The sequence below is a fragment of the Polypterus senegalus genome, chromosome 2, assembly GCF_016835505.1.
Source record: "Polypterus senegalus isolate Bchr_013 chromosome 2, ASM1683550v1, whole genome shotgun sequence".
Classification (NCBI taxonomy): Eukaryota; Metazoa; Chordata; class Cladistia; order Polypteriformes; family Polypteridae; genus Polypterus; species Polypterus senegalus.
Window position 1 is genome coordinate 265,576,026 of NC_053155.1, and position 21,799 is coordinate 265,597,824.

Here is a 21,799-nt window from a genome sequence, read left to right on the forward strand (position 1 = left end):
TGCAACTGCTCTGCCACATTCTGTATCAGCAGGAATTAAGTACTGAATGACCAAGGTGGAAAGCTGGATGTACTTTCTGGAGGAAATAGACTATGCACCAGAAGTACTCCTGGGTCAGAAGTTAAAAGAGAGAGCCCTCCACTTGTCCCAGAGAGTCAAAGTCAAGAGTGGAGAAGGGCAACACTCATCTGGGAAATGGGCTGGAGTAAAGAGCAGAAAGAGAACAAAGGAAAGGATTTGTTTGAGTTGAGAAATTGGAAAAGAATTACAAGTACTTTGTTAAATAAAAACATTACTTGTGAAACTGGGAATTGTCTGTGCAAGTGTGTCAGTGGTGCCCTAAGAGGCCACCATTCCAATACCTTAAATCCTTGAAAGGCTGAAATTTGAACTTATGCATTTGTAGAATTGTCTTTATTTTTTTGTCATTACAGTGCTATGTTGTAAGATAGACCTCATTTAAAAGTTTTTGAAGTCACAGAGAGGTGAGATGTTAAGGCTGTGAAATAACTGCAACTTGTATCTCATACTAAACATCATAATGATAAACAGACAGTGACATCTGACCAGAACGAGTGAGTATGGGAGTGTATGCAAATGTAGCCAGTGATGGACTGAAACACCAGTGCACTGTGTATTACTGGACCTAAAGCTTTACAACTCAGAAATGGAAAAGCAGGTTAGAAAATGAATCAATGGACATTTTACTTTGTGTGCTAAAGGGTGCCCTGTTATAGAGTGGCATCCCATCCAGTGTTGGTCCTGAGAATGGCCTAGAGATCAATCCAGTGACTCTAAATCTTGATTAAATGGGTTCAGATGTTATATGTATGCAGAGTTGAAAATGGCACAGACAAGATTGCACCCATACATGCATAGTAAAACTTTAAATGTGTTGCAATAATGACAATTATTCTTACAATTTCAGCAAGGACTGAGACTTCATCAGATTCATATTTTTGACTCCATACACATATAAGTCACACAACAACCACATTGTACTTGCTGAATAGGGCACACTATCTCTTCAATAGAATTGAATTAATACATTGTGCTTGACTGATGTCTTCTGAAATTTGTACTCTCAATTCTCTTTGTCATATCCCACCATGCCATCTGCTGCCCGCTTTAAAAAGTGCATCTCAGTGAAAAGGCCCTGAGTCGCCAATTGCAATCAACTCCTTCCTGAAATATTGTGTTTAGGAGCAATTTTACTACATTCATTGACTCATTTATTATATTATTACAGATTTGATACTATTATAAAAGGTTAAGTATGTGGAAATTAATTTTTTCTGTATTCTTGGCTACTGTGTACTACCATACATTAATTAATAAAAAATGTCTTCAAAAATTATGTAACTATTATGCAAATTATTTTGTGCATGCTTTATTCTAAGATGGAAATTAGAAGAGATTAGACCACTCAACCCCTGTTCATGTAACTTTTATAAAATATGTCAAGATCTGAAGGTTCTGCTGTCTACCCCAAATTATTACTATCCTCTATACTTATTTCATGTGTCTTTAAATTTATTTGTAAAGAAGAACTTTCCATCAAAATTTATTCTTGATCAGTTTACAGCTATGTACCTTGTTAAATAACTCATTTCAAAGAAACAACCCCCATCTGTCATACTAATTCCCTTTAAAATTTTTGAACAAATCACTCATGTCTCCTGTAAACGCTAGGGTACCAGTTAGACTCACCTGTACCACTGAATTCATTATTTGGGGAAGCTCCTGACCAAGTTGGCGCAGATACTCCTCCACCCATCTTATCAGTGCCTCAGCCGTCGCTTCCAGCTCGTCAATTATTTTCTTCATGGAAGACAACACCTGTATAAGGTTATGTACGGGCTGGATCAACCTCTCCAGCTCCTGCACGTCAATAACATTATTAGATTGATCAGCTGGAGGTGGGCTCGGGCGAACATCAGCCTCACCTCCCAGCTGTGAGCCGGTGAACATGCCTATCTCAAGTGCATGCACCGTAGGGTCTCATGTAGGCTTCTGGGAATTTGAGTTCCAGAGTGCAGTCACTGGCCGAGTGCAATCCGCCTGTTTTATTTTAGTCTCGGACTGTTCGGTCATGCCCCAGACCTCTTTAACTTCATATATAGTGGGTAATGTTTCGCACGCCTCCCCCTTCCCCTTTTGGGAGTCCGAGTCCATCTGGTAATTGAAGACCTCACAGGCGGGTCAATGTTGACCTTCTCCTCCCCAGAATTCTATAGGGCAGGTCACGTGTCCCGTTTTGGCGAATGGGTGAAAACCCTCGTCATCACCCAGAAGTCAGTAAAGACGGCTTTCTTTGTCTCTGGAATAGTTTTCGGCTTCTCACTAGTCCTCCAGAACTTCTTCGTCTGTGAGGTACGTGCATGGGACAAAGTTTAATAACTCATAGCAATTCCCGAGTTTTCCCCCGGCATTTACCTCATCCTGGCCATTATCATCCGGTAGACTTCTTCCCCAAAAACGGTTGCCTCTCTTCGTCTCTCCATTGACACTGACACTTGTGAGCATGACGCTGACTATCTGCTTTGTCTTCCTTTTCCTCATGATAGTCGGAAATAGGTTGAAGGTTTGCTTGCAGCCCCTCATGTCACAGCACTGTCTGTCAGGTTAGCATTTATGCTATTTTTAAAAGGTTTCTGACCACAACTGACAGCCAGAATCCTGCCGACTATGCCAATGTAAACGCAAGGGGTTGCTGTTGCCCCATTAACTCCAATAGACAGACGCACTGGACACAGGGTAAAAGCACCAAGAAGAAATTTAATTCATTTTCTTCTAGGAATTGTGCCCTAAGCACCACAGCCACCACTAATACAGGCAAATAGATACAATAATTATCACAATAAAGCACAATTCTCTCCTCCACACCTCCCAGCAAGCATTGTCTACTACCTCCCGACTCTCGTAAGTGCTCTATCCTTCTGCCCACATGATTTGCTAGCACTTCCAGGTCAGATGGAGAACTGTTTTTTTCTTCAGCCCGGAAATACTTTGGAGCTTCTGTCCTTGTGACTTATGAGTACTTCTGGGTTATGGATGAGGCATGGCTCCTCTGGTTCTTTTACAGCTCCTCCTGGCGGCACCCACAGTAACCAATAGGGCTAAGAAACCAAACTCCAAGTCCCAAGATGCCCTGCAGGAATCTGGGGCATCACTACACTCCAGGGGAGCTGCCATCTAGTGTTTTGGGGTAGTCAGGGTCCAAAAATATCTGCCTTCTCCCATCCTTCCATCCTTTGGGTGTCCCGGCCGAGTTCAGCTGCTGGCTGTCCCTCACACTCCTCATAATCACTTAAACTGAAAAGATTCCACTCCTTCAATCTTTCCTCAGGGTTCATAACCCTCATTACTGAGATAATTTTAGCCACTTGTTTCTAGACTTTCTCTATTATGGTTGTACCTTTTCATAATATGGAGACCAAAACTGCACTCAGTATTCCAGAGGAGGGCTCAGAAGTGTGTACAGTTTAATAGTAACCTTACTCAACATCTTGTTCTGTGTAACTTAACAGGCACTTAAGTCAACCTTGTAGATGGAAACAGTGACAAGTCTTTCACTAAAGGTGCATTTCCAAATTTCAGACGTTCCAGAGTGTAATCTTAAGTAATATGTTTTGCTTCCTATGGGTAGCACTTTAAATTTATTTACATTAAATCTCATGTGCCACATATTAACCCAAATCTGAATTCTGACCAGATCAATCTGCAGTTATTCTGCTGACACTGCAGTATCTGCTATTCAACCTGTGTTAGTGTCTTTGGAAAACTTAACATATTTTCATTTACAACGTTTATCTAAATTGAAAAGTCAAGTGGCCCCAGGACTGACCCCCGAGGTGACACCAATTTTAACCTAAATTGTGAAAGGCTTATCTAAACCAAAATTTGCACCCATTTGTAAACTACACCTTGATCTACTACTTCTTTTAAATTAACCACTACCCTCTCATAGTACCTTATGAAATGTTTTTAAGTATTAATATAAATAACATTATATGTGCAGAGCTGTAGTAACCACAGGGGGATAAAATTGATGATCCATAGCATGAAGTTATGGAAATAATAGTTGAAGCTATGTTAAGAAGGGTGGGTGATGATTAGTGAGCAGCAATATGGTTTCATGCCAAGAAAGAGCACCACAGATGCAATGTTTGCTCTCTGGGTGTTGATGGAGTAGCATAGAGAAGGCCAGAAGGAGTTGCATTGCGTCTTTGTGGACCTGGAGAAAGCATATGACAGGCTGCCTTGAGAGTATTGTATGAGGAAGTCGAGAGTGGCAGAGAAGTATGTAAGAGTTGTACAGGATATGTACGAGGGAAGTGTGTCAGTGGTAAGGACTGCGGTAGGAGTGACAGATGCATTTAAGGTAGAGGTGGGATTACATGAAGGATCAGCTCTGAGCTGTTTCTTATTTGTAATGGTGACGGACAGGTTGACAGATGAGATTAGGCAGGAGTCCCCATGGACTAAGATGTTTGCTGATGACATTGTGATCTGTAGCGATATTAGGGAGCAGGTTGAGGAGACCCTGGAGAGGTGGATATATGCTCTAAAGAGGAGGGGAATGAAGGTCAGTAGGAACAAGATAGAATACATGTGTGTAAATTAGAGGGAGGTCAGTGGAATGGTGAGGATGCAGGTAGTAGAGTTGGCGAAGGTGGAAAAGTTTAAATACTTGGGATCAACAGTACAGAGTAATGGGGATAATGGAAGAGAGGTGAAAAAGAGAGTGCAGGAAGGGTGGAAATGGTGGAGAAGAGAGTCAGGAGTGATTTGTGACAGATGGATATCAGCAAGAGTGAAATGGAAGGTCTACAGGACGGTAGTGAGACCAGCTATGTTATATGGGTTGGAGACGGTGGCACTGACCAGAAAACAGGAGACAGAGCTGGAGGTGGCAGAGTTCAGACAGTGGCACTGACCAGAAAGCAGGAGATGGAGGTGGCAGAGTTAAAGATGCTAAGATCTGCTTTGGGTGTGACAAGCATGGATAGGATTAGGAACGCGTACATTAGAGGGTCAGCTCAGGATGGATGGCTTGGAGACAAAGTCAGAGAGATGACATTGTGTTGGTTTGGACATGTGCAGAGGAGAGATGCTGGGTATATTGGGAAAAGGATGCTAAGGACGGAGCTGCCAGGTAAGAGGAAAAGATGAAGTCCTAAGAGAAGATTTATGGATGTGGTGAGAGAGGACATGTAGGTGATGGGTGTAATGGAGCAAGATTTAGCAGGCAGGAAGATATAAAACAAGATGATCAGCTGTGGCAACCCCTAACAGGAGCAGCTGAAATAAGAATAATAATAAGAAGAATATAAATAACATATACAATCCATTGATAAAATGCTGTTGTTGTTTACTGATACATTTCTTCCATATTAATGAAACATGATTTCTTCTGTCTAAACCCATGTTGACTGTTCACTAATGCACCTGTATTTAATTCTGCATATGCTGCTTGAGATTTCTTTAATTGCATCCACTAATTCACCATTAAGCTTACCAGCCTACACTTACTAGGATAACTTTATTGTCATACCATTCACTTGTCATGAAGAATGCGACAGCATCTCAACAATTTCTAAAAACAAATTAAAGTCTGTTCTTTTCGAGGATCCTAGGGTATGGGAGGGGAAGATCTTTCACTTTAAATCTCTAAAAAGCTGTGGAAGACAGCCATGCATAAAATACACTCCAGCTCCATCATATGTGCAAATCACTCAATTACTCAACTTACAGCTTGAATCAAGCATATTTATCTCATTTGTAATTGTCCAAGGCAAGATTCAACATGCAAACGTTGCAATCAAGCGCCAGCCTCACTGGGCCACATGTTTTGGATGTGCACCAAATTATAATCATTTTGGGCCAAAATCTTTAAATGCCTATCAGATAGGCTTGGCGTCAGAATCACTCCTAACCCATTAACAGCTGTGTTTGGTGTACTCCCAGATGAGCTTAAAGTGGAGAATGACAAACAAACTCTAACTGTCTTTACTTCACTACTAATACGTAGACTTATCTTGCTCAACTGGAAGAATCCCCTCCCAGCACCTTTAAGTCAGTGGGTAACTGATGTTCTATACTATTTGAAATTGAAAAAAAATCAAATATGGCAAGATCTAATTAATAAAATCTTAAAATCATCAGATAAACATTTATATATGGGAAAAGAACATCCCCCTTCTTTATTGTTTTTAAAGTTTTGAGCTTGCTGTTGGCTCTCCTCTCTTTCTCTCAGGCAGGGGTTGAATTCTGGTTTGTTCAGTTTGACTTGATTGTATGTACTGTTTTTTTCTTTGTTGTAAAGGTTAGTTTTGGAATGTTATTTTCTTCAAATAAAATCTATAAAATAACACTATAAAAAAGACTCTATATATTATTCTTTTACAAATGTCCTGTTTTCCATTCTCCATTTGTCCATTTTGTGAATACATTTTCAGTTTTTCCAAAGCCTACCTCAGCCTTGTTGGATATAAAACCTAAACTGACCATGAAAGAAAATACAAACGCTTCAGAAAAGGTGAGAAGTCGACCTGTAGACCTTTCAGTATTTGAGTTGTAAAAGAATGATCAAATAGAAAGAAAAGTGTCTTAGGAATAATAAAAATTAGAATACAATAAATAGAGAAAAAAAATTGAAAATGCTTTCAAGTCGAAAGTTTCCTGACGTCTTTATGTATGAAGAAAGCAGTGATCTCCAGAGGACTACAGAGAATTTTAAAGAGTTATTAATACCAGGCAAATTTAGAGGTGAAAATTAACGAGGAAACCCACATGAATATTTTTAGAATGTGCAATCTTTACTCACATAGTCACCAAGAATAAGTTTGAAACCATGTCCCTGGAGCTGTGAGAAAACAAAACCAAATTCAATTAAAGCCTGGAAAGTGAAGCCTTGATTTTGCATTAGTTTGTTGTTGCATCCACTGTTAGCTTTTCAAAAATCTTTTGCCTTCTTTAAATTATTCAATGCATGTATATGCAATTAAATAATTCAGTTATTCACAGAAAACAAGTTTTAGAGAAACAGGGTTATTGGCTTCTGAGAAACCAGGTTAACATACATAGATTTCTCCATGAGTAACCTGGTTGTTTGACCATAGAAACCAGTTAAGGATTTTGTAGTTTGTGCATGTTGATTGCACTCTCTTCTCCTGCTTAGTTTTGCACTTACTTCCATTGGCCATGGTTAGAAGAGTCCACAGGTTAAATTTTCTGAGACAAATACTCGGGTAATCACATTTTTCCTTATCCTGGTTGATGTAATCTAGGTCAATGCTTCAGAAATTTCTAAATTTATGTTGATGAACTGAAAGTATATTGCTAAGTTCAGTCTTGGGAGCAGTAGGGTAACACATTAAAAGTGCTGCACATTACATTACAGTGCAATTACATTTTAAAGTAACAAGTAAGCTGACACAATACTTAGCTTATTGAAGTAAAGCTGGTGCATTGCTTCTTTGCAGGGTTTCATAGCAAAGCCAAGCAGAAAACACGTTTCGTGAAATCTGTTAACAGAAACATATTATTTTTATGTTATGTTATTTACTTCACAGCACATGAAGGACTAAACATATTTATAAAACACATGAAAATTATCACAGGTTTCATGCTTATTTTTTGATCTGGCTGATGAAGACTCCAATTACATTGGATTGATTTGCCAAAGAAGAACCCCAGAAGAGGACTTGTGAGTGTAAATGGAGGTGTCCGCTTTAACCGTGTTTCTCACCTCATCCTAGTTTTGTGTTTGCCTGTAAACACATTTATTGATTAATTTATTTTAGAATCGGAAAGTGAGCTGGATGGAGGGAAAATGGCAATGAGGAACAGAGGACAAAGGATGGAGGAGCAAGAGATAAAGGAGTAGGAGATAAGAGAGATAGAAGGGATGGAGATAATTTGTAGATTGGGAAGATTTGAATGGGTGGGGGGGGCAGCACCACATCTTAAAAAAAGGACAATGGAAGCTGTGTTGGCGTGCTCAGTGGGGCTGTAGGGTTTTGTCTGCTTGTGCTCATTTGGTACTTTGAGTGATTCTGTAACCATCCCTTCTTTCTATACCTTTTTTGGTATACCCCATTTTAACAAACTATAAAACAAAATGTAAGAAATGTAATAAAAAGGGGTAAATCAATTGCAAAATTCAACAGCAGCTCCTGTGAATTTCCCCTTGGGATTAATAAAGTATCTATCTATCTATCTATCTATCTATCTATCTATCTATCTATCTATCTATCTATCTATCTATCTATCTATCTATCTATCTATCTATCTATCTATCTATCTATCTATCTATCTATCTAAAACTTGCACACTAACAAGGCAAATAATCAAAATGAAAACGTTTTTCTTTCAGACACAAAACTATTTGCCTTAATTAAATTAAAGAAATAAGAAAGTAAATATTAATTGTCAAATAATAAAATCATATTTTTAAAAGCTTTAATGTTTTGGTTAGGTGAGTGCTCATGTCCATGCCCTGAGTCATTAAAGGCCCAAGTCAGATGGGAGTCCCTGTGCAAACCTTTAAACCACGCAACTCCTGCCCATTTCTTCCCTTCCAGCTTCATTGACTTCTTAGATTTCTAACTTGGTGTGTCTGGCGGTGTTTCTGAGCGGAAGTAAGAGTTTCACCTTTTTTACTCCCTGTACTTCACCTTTTCCTCTAGATGAATGTTTTTTATTGTGCAGTAGGATAATCATTTAACTGTGGGGGTTCACTATAATGCCCTGCCCAGGGTTTGTTTCCTGCCTTGTGCCCTGTGTTGGCTGGGATTGGCTCCAGCAGACCCACGTGACCCTGTAGTTAGGATATAGCAGTTTGGATAATGGATGGATGGATGGGTTCATTATAATGAATTAATTAATATTTATTGAAATGTGATTATTTGCATTCTTTAAAGAGTGGAAGTTGTACCAGAAAATATGTAAGAGTATTAAAGAAAAGTGTCTGAAAAGTTTACCTGCTTAACACTCTTCCGGTCTCTTTTCTATTTGTTTTCCTCACCCTTCACATTTGTAACTGTCTTACATTTCATGTGTTGATTAGGTTGCATATATTATGGAAACATATATATATTAACTAACGTTAACTTTTTAACAAATATACATTTGATTCAAAGTGGAAAGTCTGTTCCCATTGTTATTACACATTACACCACTAGATGTTGCTATAAGATCATTTACCAGTCAGTCTCTGGCCACAACTGGTATGCAGTACTCTGTATTTGCTATCTTCTAGAATGAATATTTCTTTTGTATTTGTTGAAGGCTACAGGACATTACTATACATTATATTATTCAAAGTTATTGTCTGTTTTTACATGCATTTTTATTTCTCTTTAATTTAATATTGTTTTTTGTACCAGTATACTGCTGCTGGATTATGTAAATTTCCCCTTGGGATTAATAAAGTATCTATCTATCTATCTATCTATCTATCTATCTATCTATGTATTATGTATAGCACACACAAGGCAGCTACACTACAAAGAGAATGCTTCATTGCTTGGCTTTATTAAGACATTTTCTGTAAATATTACTACTTACAGTATATGTAAATAAAGAGAGACCATCAAATCACTGCGTATTGTGTGTTTGTGGTCAAGCCAAAATGAACAATATTGGGGCTGCGATAATTGATATGAATGTTACCTTTGCCTTTTCTAAATCATTGTATCTGGTTATTGATTCCAGTCTCCTCCTTTACTATTAGCAGATTGTTCTTACTTTACTCTTCATTGAAAATAAATCTTGTTTATCATCAAATGGACCTAAAACTTAGAAATTACTTTTGTAGAGCAAGCCTCAAACTCAGAGAAGTCTTCTGCATGCCAATGTAGGAAAATCAGTAGACCTACTCTTCACACTTCTTCACTGTTTTTATTCAAATATTTACATTGGCAAATCCATCAAATAAATGAGATACAAAATTAAAATATGTGTGATGTGTGTGTTTCACTCAAAAAAGATTTGTTATACAATAATTCACTGAGTGTCATCTTGACCAGGATGTGTTAAACTAATGTCTGCAAGGTCTGTGGAGTCAGATATTGGACTGCTAAAACAATTCATTGATTGTTAAAAGTGGGTTTACTACAATGTAACAAAGATGAATATCTATTTTTCAAAACCATCCACCACTGACAGTCTGCACATTGTAAGCAATTTATTGAGAATGACTGTGCTGGGTATGGAACTGGGCTTGTCAAGAGTGTCCAAGTAGTTTAAAATCAATGAAATGCAGGTACCACAAAAAGGTACTCTGGCAATAGTATAACACTTTATACAAAAAAACAAAACAAAAAGTTCAAATGTTTTTGTTAGAAAGATTTTAGTGAAATTCAAAGCAAACAGTTCACATAAAATATGGAAAAAAGTTGATAATACACACAGAAAAAGGGAAAATTCTTGTCTATGATATTCCACTTGAGGCTTTATGTATTATTATTTATTATATGTTATCTCATTCAGCGCACATACGTTCAGAAGACCACACACCCTTAAGGCCTACCTGACTAACAGTTCATGTTTCCTTCGAGTGTCTAAATCCAGTCTGAAGATTATTCTGTTGTCTCACTGAGCTGAACGTTATATTAAAGTGATATTATATTTAAAATCTTAAGGCTAAGGTAAATATACAAATAACATTATCTTAAAGGACTTGACTCTTAGAAGTTTTAGCAAAGGAAAACATTTCATACAGCAAAGAAGGTGTTCTGCTGACACAGGGAACCATGCACAATTTAGCTGACATTCGTAACGTTTTAACTTCTTTTGAAGGCTGTCATTTTATTTATGGCAGAGCCCCATGCTCCTTTATTGTCTGACTCTGAAGTTATCTCTGCTAATGTCTTTCCTTCCCTACTTTAGTACTAGGGTGTTGTACCGTGTTAGCCATTATGAATGTAGTGAGACGTCAAGCAAAACTTTTTAGTTAGCCAATAAAAGGTGTCATTTTGCTTGACTTCTCACTATTTCCCTACTTTGAACAGTCTACTCTTGTCATTTTGTCCATAAAACACCCTCGCGTCAATATAATCCTAATAATTCTAACCTTTAATTCCACTTTTTATTGAAAGATATAGTTACAATGTGCCCAGAGTTCACAGATTTTTTTCTATTACAACCATTTCAAAAATAGGAAATATTTATACTATGACTACATAACTAAAAAAAGCCATATTTGCATTTATAATCTTTATTGTTTATGTATGTCAAGCCGAGAGTGTATGCGAGCACAAATAAGGAGGAGAGATGAGGAGATCGCTATCATGGCTTGAACTAGCTTGTTGTGACCCATTGTGTTTGCTCTGGCCAGTTTATTAGACTTGGCAAGTATTTGACAAATAAATGCCTTGCTTATCTGTGACCTGACTGTTTCACTATTGTGGTCCCAACTGTTTGGGAAACAACCAAGCATTTTAAATGCACATGTTTTTTCTGTTAATTTTAAATGTAAGCCACAGATATTTGCATATTTACTCCTAGAAGCTGGTATGGTGCTGGTTGTCCTTTTGCTGTTTTAGTTTTCTCTCAGCACTGTTTTATGCTGCACACTAAGCCCTTTCTTTCTAGCTTTGTTGATATTTTCTGTTCAGCTTCTCGTTACAAATAGACTAGGAGCTAAAAATTATTGTACTTCATTTACTGGGCATTGCATTTGGTATACAAAAGCATATAATATATCAAGCAATCCAAATAAATAATCCACAAGTTTCTAAATTGAGCTCATATCACCAGCACTTTGAACGTTGCTGATACTGTTCGTGGGCATGGTGCTGCTCTTGTCATTATCAGCCTCTTTTGTATGTTCTGAAGAATTACTTACAAACGCTTTAAAATCATTTCAGTTTTTTCTCTAGACTCATCGCATATGACATACCATTCGACTTATGATGTCTAGTTATTCAAAATGTGAAGCTTTTTGGGGTCCTCCCCCACTAATTTTGACCCACTAGACCAGGGGTCCTCAATCCCAGTCCTGGAGAGCCGCAGTGGCTGCAGGTTTTTGTTCTGACCTGGTTGCTTAATTAGAAAGCAATTCTTGCCAATAAAGCACTAACAAGCTATGAAATTAAATTAACTCTGCTATGTCAGGTCATTCTCATATCCTAGATTTTCTTTCCCTTTCTATCATGCAAATGATCTGAAGGCTAAAACGAACGAGTAATTCTCAGTCCTTCACTTTTTTCTCTTCATTTTTCTTCCAAGTATTTAATTAAACCCAATAGTGCAGATAAATACACACAGGTGTAAATGTAAATAAAGCTAAATGGAGAAATGCTGTTCTCTCTTATCATTTGCATGTTATTGATAATAAGGAGCAATTAAAATAGCTGCTTAAGACAAAATTAAGTAATAAGGGCTCAAAATCACTAAAGTGAAGCAGAAGTGTTACTTTAGCAATAAGTGCTTTTTATTAAGCAACTGGGTGGGAGCAAAAACCTGCAGCCACTGCGGCTCTCCAGGACCGTGATTGAGGACCCCTGCACTAGACCAGTGTTGTGCATGAACTATTGATCAAAAGAGCGTGTTCATTGAACAAGCTCATTTTTCTAAGAACGGTGAACTTAACGTAACGTATTTGCAAGTGAAGATCTTGAACGTGAGCCCGTTCAGTTTTATGTGACATTCTGGATCTGGTTTAGGTCCAGATAAAATGTTTTGCCTTACCCCTGTAATGTAGGGGTGGAGCCAAATCCGAATACGGTATTTGGATAAGCACAAATAGTGGATTTTTACGAATATTGATTTTGTACGATTTTTTTGCCATGTATTTGTATTCATAAAAAATAACGTAAAATCAAATAGGCCCTGTCTGTGTCTGCCTGCTTGTGTTTAAGCTGCACCCCCACTGACACGAGCACACGGTGAAGCTCTGCTTTCGGTTTTAGGTAAACGTTGTACTTCACGAGGCCACTTTATATTTTTCCCCGTTGGACATGCAATATGTGACACGAATTTTGACCAGCAGCTTAATAGGTTAGGGTTTGTAGAGGTACTCGCCCCCTAGAGAACGAGCATTGCACAGACACACTTACAATATCTATGAAGATAGACACCTATCTATTACCCCTGCCTCAACAATTATTCCTAGGTAATAGAAGCCTTTAAAAATTTCTAAAATATCATTTTAGTTCACCTACATGCTGGTTCCACAGTCACCATTTGTGTCACATGGTTGGAAACAGAGCGGTAATTTATATGTATACTTGCGTCTATTTAATTTCTTTTTTGACCGGGAGGATATTAACATATATGGTTACACGTGTTTGCTGCTGGGTGTAACTCAATAAAGTGTATTTAAATAAAAAAGTCTTCATAATTATTGTATTTTATTCAAGAACACTGTAATAGCCTAATGTAAGGCATGCAAAACTGAAAAAAAGTAAACTCATGGGTCATTTATTCTCACTCCTTACAAAATACAAAATGAACTGAGCATGAACTAGTGAACTATGAAAGTGAATTTATTTATTTAAATCTGTGTGAACTGAAGTTTGAGCTATTCTTGTGAGGTGTGAACTTGCACGACACTGCACTAAACATAAACAAAGTAGGCCATTTTTGGACCGTATTCTGTGCAGGAAACTACACCTTTCTGATAACGAGTAAAGCAATAGGTGTCTTCAGCATAGACAATCAGAAGGACTTGAAGTTGTACATGCCACATCAACCTTGAACCAACCTAATGGGATACGAGGGGTTACAGTTATTCCTTTTGACAAAATGTCAAAAAAATGGGAACTGGTGTTCACAAATGCACTTTAAAATATAAGGTTCCTTTTATATTGATGGATAAGTTAATATTAGAAATACTTGAATTCTTAGCTTTGATTTAAATTTACACTTCATGACATCCTTCTATCATTTATATCGCAAGCACACAAATCGAGCTGAGCAATATGGCCAAGGCTGGCAACCTCAGCTTCAAAACAGAGCAAGCAAGAGCATCTTTACATGGGCCTTGGGCCTATCGCTGCCCTGGGCACACTTCAGAATATATTTGGCAAGAGCTGAGCTCCTGCTGGGATTTACAATATAACCTCTGAAAGGACTGCACAAATCAAACAGACCAATGGAGGCTTCCTTCTTCCTCCTCCAGCTGAATGTCACCTGCTGCCTCCCAACCCTGACAGAACTCGAGAGAGATGTCGACATCCTTTCAGCTTTCTCTTTGTTACTCCTGAAACACCTGCAGAATTCTAAAAGAGCAGGCATGGTTCTTTAGTGAACAAACAAGTCATACTCCAAAAAGCTCATATTGCTACGTTTGAAAGAGCTAAACAAATTAACAAATCACTCGAACAAACCCACTGGGGCTTGATGATGTCAATAAACAAGGCAGGTTTTGGCGAGGAAATATTCACAAGTTAATCATTACTTATGTTTTTTGCAGAAAAATTAGGCATTAAACACTAGAAATAAAAAGAAAAGATACCAACTGAATAATTCATATCAGTGTCTGTGACAGCAAGCTTTGCCTCCGTGTAACCAGGAAAGAGAGATGTCCATGTAATTTAAAGAGTCCATTCTAAGACATTCCTTAAAATGATGCACCATTATGAAACAGGTATTTTCACTTTTGTAGCTGGCACTGCACTTTAGTCCTTAAGACAGCGTGTCATTTTCAATGCATGTTAATAACTCTTCTTTTCATTGCAGACTCAGTGTTCTCACAGTATTCTGCTTTCTTTTATACAGTGGATTGATGGCTATTTTTAGTAACTGACATTAGCCAAAAAAAATCAGACCATTGAGAATGTCCCCTTGGTTTTGCTCATCTGTCAACTATAAGTTACAGTGAGCTAATGTTGAGGCACAAGTTAAATAACAAAGTCCCGAAAAGCATATATTTCACATTTTCTTACAGTCATATACACACTGGCTAGATTATCAGAGCTTAAACATAACAGGTAACACATCTTCTTAAGGTTTGCTATAAATTTTCATATTTCTCCCAGAGTTCTCTGTATTAGCATGTCATTTTATGCTATTTTGATGTTGCAGATCATAAACATGATAACATCTTTGAAATTTGATTCTTCACAGGTGGTCCTCTCCCTCTAAGAGCTATTCTTAGAAAGTTAAATTTCAAACACAGATAATAGCATAATGATAATAATTATTTACTGTTAAAAGCACATGAGAGATCATTTTAGACTATTTCATGGTCTCTAATAACGAATATGATGCTATTTTTGATTTTTATCCTTTACTAGGGATCTAGACCTCAATCAGAGGGTAACAAATGACACATTTGTAATACAGTTGAGGATGTTAAGACTGTAAATATTTAAACTGAAGCACACATTTTAATATTTCAAATATTTGATTCAGCTATAGTACTTCTACCTCAATAAGTAAATTATTGCATTTCTTATGAACATCCTGAAATAGGCCATCTTATGCTTATTCAGACTTTGGAACATTATTTTATATTTACTGTGCTGCCATTTTATTTTTGGTGAAGTGAACATTTCGTGGTTTCTTTGCCGTGACATAATGGGTGTGACCACAAGGGGGGGTGCCACTCTGCTCCAAACCTCAGACACAAAGTTACCCAACACAATTCCAGGATCAGATAACATGGTTTTTATTTATCACCCACACTTTTGAACACAAATGCCAGTCAAAACACTTCCAAATTAAATGCTGGAAATTTCTTCCTCCTCCTCCTCCTCCTCCTCCTCCTCCAGTTGACTATCACCTGCTGCCTCTCAACCCTGACTCCCTGATGTGAGGAGATGTGCTCATCATCAAGCCAGATGCAGGAATGCTTCCGGTGCCTTTGGAAGAACTTTCGGTTAACATGGAAGGCAGGGAGGCCCTTGCCCAACAGTGCCAACTGCCATATCAGGATGGAAGTGCTCCTGGCATCTGACTTCCGCTGGTCCATCAGTCATATTACTCCGGACGGGCACAAAGTGATTTCCTCATCTAGCTCACAAAGTTTTCTATCCTTCCATTCGAGCCTTCCATCTAGACAAGAAATTATCCTCCATCCTGGCTGGGATGCCTGTGGGCATTTAGGCGGACACGGTTTTCATAAGTCGGTTGTTGTGATGTCACTCAAACAATTGTTTTTAGGATAGCACCATGTGTCAAAAGACTTTCAAGAATCTGAATAATTTCTAAAAGACTTTGGTGTGCTGTTAATTCTAGTGTTTCACTTTTGGGACTATTTATTTTGACTTTTCATTTTTGAAGAGCGTTTTGGTTTTGATGAATGAATTAATGATAGTCCTTCAAGCAGTAACACTCACAATCATTTTGAACAAATGTTTATCTCCTGGTCCCATTTATTTGCGTTTCTGGCCTGCAATTCTTCTGTTTATTGGCAGTATATCACTTTTCTTCCCTTACATGTTTTTGTTTTCTATTTTACAAAGTTGTAACAATCTGGGGCCTCATATATAAACGGTGTGTACACACAAAAATGTACACCTATTTCCCTGCTCACTTCAACATGTATAAAAACTAAACTTGGTGTAAAGTCACACACATTTTCACAACAGCCTCACCATGAGTACGTACTTTTCTGCTCAGTTTTACAAACTGGTGGCACCCAGCATCAAAGCAGTGCTACTGTTTCTGTGTTGTTCACCTTTCTTTTTCATATTCGCATCCATGACGCGTGTGTTAAGGAATACACTGAAATTAATTGCATATCACTTGTAAATTTAATTCACTTGATTGTAATCATTCTGTAACAATATAATGGTGCATGGAATGGCCAAACTTTTCCAATTACCATAGCTGCTTTAGCTTTATTAGAAGACATTGCAAATGGAAAAATTAGAGGAGAGTGTGTGTGCGCTGACTAGCTTCTAAGTTGATTTCAATTTCCAAGGGCTTTCTTTGTGGAGCTGTGTGCTGAACTGATGCCAGCTTTACAAAGGCAGACTTTGAGGAGTTGTGCTCAATCTGCTCCTCTGCAAGTTCTGTCCACTCTCGGGTTTTTAGCCATAGAAGATTTTTAACATGAACTTGCTGTCAATTGGGTATTTCACAAACATCATGCCATGCCAGCCGTATAGGATGGTATTATCTGCTTGTCATTCAGATAGATAAGATTTCTTTACACCGCGGTTGCACAGGGAAACATCAAAGCTCAATTCGCAGTAACGTCCAGTTTTTCAGATTAACATTGCTAATGCAACAGTGCCGGACACATTACATCAACCAGGGATAAATTACCAAAAGAATGAGCTGACATTACATTACATAAAAATGGCAACTCTACACAGTTGCAGATGTTTTTTTCCAACTAGCGCAGAAAAAGACAAGCAGTCCTTTTAAGGATAGCGAGTCACATCAAAGGGCCATGTAAAGAGCAGATAATTTATCCGTTTTGGTGCTCAGAGTTGACACTACAGTACACTATAATGGTGCCTTCAGAGAATGAATTTGCTTATGTAAATAGAAAGCATTTCCGCTCTGTTAATGTGCTGCTTTATAGTTCACAGAAAGTGTGTCTCAATGTGCAAGCATGTAGCATGCCTCATAATGTGGCACACAATTGTGGCTTGCCCGTACCTGCAGAGATGCGGTATGATGAACCTGACCCTGACCCACCAAATGATCAGCCAAATCCGACAGTGTTAAAACTTTATTTGAATGCAATCAGTGTAACGTTCATTGGGTTTTATAAAGAGGAAGTGTGTGGAACTTACGCACAGTTTTATGCATCTGGAATTTTTTGTTCCTACACACATCTCCAGTTTTGTCTGTACACCAAGTTTTAGTGTGAATTCTATGCATGGCATTATACATGGGGCCCCTGGTGTCCAGGACAAACTGGAAAATGGCTGTGATGAGCTCAGTTCCTTAATATTCTTTGAGAGTGGCAAAACACTAAAATGTCAGGTAAATAGTTTGATTCTATAAACACGTAAAATATGAAAACTGTACAACACACAAGAATTAGTTAATAAAGTTAGTAAGATAAATACTCAATTTACATAAAAGTACCTAAAGCCTAAAATAATACAACAGTGGAATTTAATACCAAATTGAGAGTTAAGAAGGTAAACAAGACTAATGAAGACCTATAACAAAACGGGAAGGAAAAAAACTCTAGAAAGTGAACACTAAACTGAATATATTTAACACAAATGACGTCAACAGGTCTAATGGAGAAGAATGACCTAAATTCAAATCGAGGGCACTAAGCCAGGCAGTAGGAAAAATAACCACTTGGATTGCCAAAGAGCAGGAAAATAACAGCAAGGACAGTCACTAGGAGTGCTAGAGGCAACAGGCTGACCTAAAGGCAGTACTCCACCTTTTATCACCCAGGACCCTGCCTAATAAGTACTCATTATTGGTCATTGATCTCATCTGGGAGTAGCTCAAGACTAAGAGCCTGATCACCATTTACAATTCTGTATAATAATTAAGGAATGTCCCCAGACTGTCTACCCACAGCTCATTCCAAAGCCCGCTATCCCTGCATGCCTGAGAGTCTCAATGCATATGGGATCCCAAGCACATGTCTAGGAACAGATGCTGCCTACCCTACAAAACATGCAGCAGGACCCCACCTGTCCTATGCAGGACTCACCTACTGCTGCCCCATATGCTGGGGGCTCTTTCCCAGACTACTGCAGATCTCTGGTAATCTTCATGTTAGTCTAATATGTATGGTGTAATTACCTCTGATGCAGCAATCTTGTAACTGCTTATCCTCAATGATGACGAGGAGGGTATCCATTTAAACAACTTTACAAGTTATGCAGTCCCATTATGGGCTCATCTCACAAAGCACATATTGTCTCCTTTTGTCTCGAAAATTCCTGTCCCTTCTGTCACTGGTCACCACCTTGCAAGTCCAGTAGTTTGTTACAGTATACAGTATATCTACTTGGATAACACTTTAGCTACCACCTGTAATGCAACTATTTGTCACATACTGTGCAAGATATTAACAAAGGCCTCTGTTGGTCTCAGTCACACCTACGAAGCATCAGTGAAGTGGTTAGTTATCTCTGCATAAAGTGACATACTAAACTAACTTGACTTTAGCAGACTTACTGGTGATAATGTGCCTCTCAGTGTTTCATGTGAAAGCAAGCTGTCATATTCACAAGTGTCTTTACCAGAGTATGACAAGCTCTTAATATGCCACTCAACTCAACTGATAACCACTCAACTGATGCTATGTAATTGTTATCAAAGCATTGTTAATGTCTTGTTAAATAACAGCATATGACTAATTGATTTATCATAAACAGGACCTAAAGTGTTACCACTACTTGCTTCTATGTCTTAGCTAGCCAAAACTAGAAAAATAACAATAATCCATATCCCAAAGTAGAGGCCACAATTAGTATTTCTCTCCCAAAAAGTATTAGTTGGGAGAACAACAAAATGTCTTCATCAGGGACAAGCACAAGTAGAAAAGAGAGAATTAAAAGTATTTATTGGGTCACGTTAGGATAAAAATCAGAAAGTCAAAACTAAAAACACCTTTACACAAATAAGACCCCCTGAGCACTCTTGTTATTCTCGTCACTAAATAGTTCAAAATGTCTCTTAAGCAGTGCCAGATGTTTCTTTCTTTCTGGTTATTGTACACACATGTCCTCTGTTCACCCTACTCCTGTCTTTGCCTGTGCTACACACTGCATAACAACATACTGTTCATAATGAGTCTGATCCGACATGGGGTCTGACAAAAACAGAACAAATGAAACAGACAAATGCTGAAACAAGCTACAAAAATACTACTACAGTATATGTTCAGGTTCTCCACCACTCTGCAAGTCCTGGCTGGGGATGGCCATTCAGTCCCTAGCAGTGGGTGACAGATTTTATTTTTCAATAGTAAATGGCAAGAAGTGCAACAACATACCATTATGTAACATCCAGAAGAATTCAGTCACACAGGTCAGTCAGCTTCCACACCGCAAAAAATGGAATCCAAGGAAGTGAAAAGATTTTTTATCATGACATTAAATCTTGTTTTCCTTTTTTGTAAGAATTATTGACTTACCAAAAACAAAAAAAATGTATTTACAATTATTTAGCTTACTTTAAGAAATATCGTCAAGTAAACTATGCTTACCCCATTGGCAGATTGTTTTGCTAAATAAAAGCAAAGCAACTCCCAAATTACATTTTTTTTGTCTAGTTTTTGCATATGTATTTTTTTGTAGTGCATTGGTTACTTCCCTACTTGAGAACAAGGTGCCGAAGAAGGATTAGCTTGGTCCCTGTTACAATGCTCCAGGGCTTTACAGTTCTGCGACTTTGTCCCATTGTACTTACACCAGTGTATTTGCCAATTTAACATCTGGAAGAATGTAGTTTGACCAGCACTGCTCCAACGATTTCTCTTAGAACCATTTTTGTTGAAAGAGGCAGATGACCAGTTCAGCCTTTCTCCTCAAATTGATCACCAGGCACCACTCTCCTTGTTCAGAGCACTAGTCTTCATCTGTGGAGATGTCCTCTTTTGACATCCATGCTGATATCACCTTAAGCAATGGAAGAAAGTTGATTTATTTTGTTTACTGAAGCATCTACTAACTATGCCACAAGTAAAGTCTTGAATTTTGACAGTACTCACAGGAATTACAGCTAACAAGTCTTTTATTTTATGCAAATAAAACTATTAAATTAAGCGCATTATACAAATATCAATATTACATCAAGCAATGAGACTGCAAATGCAATGTAAATTACTTAATCAAGTCCGGAGATGCAAATGAGTAACTCAAATTGAGCAGTGTTCCTACCTCAGTTTAAATAAATCATCTATCTTTCCATACCCAAAATTGTTTAATTTGGCTTAGTTTGTGAAGGTGCAAAGCCTACCCTGGCAAGACTGGATGCAAATTAGGAACCAACTCAGGATTTGTCACCAGTTTGTCTCAGGATGGACACGATCACATGCACTGGGCTGATTTAGAGTGGACAGTTACTGTAACTTAATGCATAAATCTTTGAGATGTGGAAGAAAAGCCAGAGAAATGAGACAAGCAACTTCTCAGACACTGGAAGAAGCTCCACACAGACAGTGCCGGGGCTGGGATTCTTTAGGAGTTCATCACTGTAACTTTTATACAAATCTTCCAAGCCAGCAACCATACCACCAGCACTTTAGAACAGGCAATCCATCTGAAGCTAAGCAACCAGAAAAATCTGGTGTTGCTGCTGGAAGATGTGCTGGCAAGACCAGCAGGGGGCACTGACAGGAGTACTGTGCTGTAAAAAATGGCATTAGAATTTAAATGAGATATAATATTACGGTCATAAAAGATCCCTCAGCATCCTTCATCAACAATAGGGTGTATCCCAATGTCCTAGCTAAATTGCCCACATCGGCCTAGTCATTCTATCCCCCAAATCATCCCCTGTCACTAATTGGCTAATTATTTCTCACCCCTTCACCACCTAATAGCTAATATGCGGTGAGCATACTGGTCCAAAATGGCTGTTGTCGCATCATCAAGATGGATGCTACACATCAGTGGTGGTTGAATTGGCTCCCCTTTCATTGTTCTTTGAGGAGGAGATAAGCATCATATACTGTACATGCAAATTATCATTATGTATTATTATTATTTTACACACTTTGTAAATAGTCTGTGTTTAGTGTTATAGTCAGTTTGCCATTCTCCAAAAAAGTATGACAATTTCAGAAGTATTGATCCCCAAGGTGATAAAAGAGATTTTTTTTAGAACATTCACTATCTGCTCGTTTTATTTTTGTGGCTTTGAAAAACCTATTAATTGCCATTTTCACACTTCATATAAAAGTAAATCC